The sequence below is a fragment of the Chrysochloris asiatica genome, unplaced genomic scaffold, assembly GCF_000296735.1.
Source record: "Chrysochloris asiatica unplaced genomic scaffold, ChrAsi1.0 scaffold00584, whole genome shotgun sequence".
NCBI lineage: Eukaryota > Metazoa > Chordata > Mammalia > Afrosoricida > Chrysochloridae > Chrysochloris > Chrysochloris asiatica.
The window spans coordinates 48,729-49,788 of record NW_006409102.1 but is presented as its reverse complement, the minus strand read 5'-3'; the positions used below and the strand labels follow the sequence as shown (position 1 = coordinate 49,788).

The window sequence follows — 1,060 nt, the reverse complement described above, 5'->3', positions numbered from 1 at the left end:
TCACCATTCTCGAATACTCTTTGCCTTACTCTTTCTTCTTATAGTGGGACTTGTCATCATCCCAGTATGCTCTCTATACTCTTTATCTCAACCTTGATGATCAGATCGTGCCTTAGCCAAAATGGCAAAACATGCTGAACCCCTCATACAGCCACAGATTGCTCCAGTGTCTTGACCTTTATGTACTCTGCTTGCTATTTGGGACAAACACCTGTCATCAAGCAGTTTTTTGGAATCAGAATATGGTACCTGTCCAAACTCTAACTTCATGGCTTCCCAATCCACAGCTTGCAAAAGGTGGTGCAACAAGTCTGTCTGCTGGACATACCAAACCCAAACAGAGATGTCAAATGGAGGTTGCAGATGCAGCGAGGAAAACGATCAGTGTAGAAGCTGAGAGTACTAACAAGGCTAGATCCTGACAGCATCCACCAACCCCATCGCACCCTATTCACTGAAATAGAAACCATATTCAATAAAACCTCATGCTGAGTTTGTTTGCCCTATAGGGACCTGGGGTACTCAGCCACAGCCGTTCCCACCAACCCAGTCCTTAAATCATATCCTAATACAACCATACACTACACAGGACCTCTCCTCACAGAGATTGGCCTCAGTCAGGCTGGAATATGTGTAGAAGGGTCTTTGTTCTGAAAAATAGGCTAAAACCTTTTGCTCTTTGGTTATTAATATATTTAAAATACTAGAATCGGAAGACAGATGAGAGGAGATTAGGCTTAAAAGGAGCTGAGAGCATGCAGAGGCAATAGAAGCTCACGACGTCATGGGAGACGCAGACAGACACGTTTCCTTGTGGTCAACACTGGAATTAAAGGGACGGATGAGGCGCTCAGGTATCCAGATGGGAGATTCGGCATTCTGAGGGAAGACACACGCGTAGCCACGCCCAGAGGATAACAAAATGTCTGGACCTTTCCACTGTGATGTTAAGACATCTTTCCACTTAACTAAAGGATGAGAGGAGGGCCCAGCATTCCAGTGCCTCTGAGCTGCAGAGAAACCTTCAGAATCTTTATTCAGATAATTTAGCACAAAAAGA

At 44.7% G+C, this 1,060-nt stretch overlaps 1 pseudogene; it reads left to right on the top strand.

Annotated features, from left to right (window-relative positions):
• The first annotated feature begins 784 nt into the window (after positions 1-784).
• LOC102829705 overlaps positions 785-1,060 on the top strand; it is a 4,575-nt pseudogene continuing 4,299 nt past the window's right edge.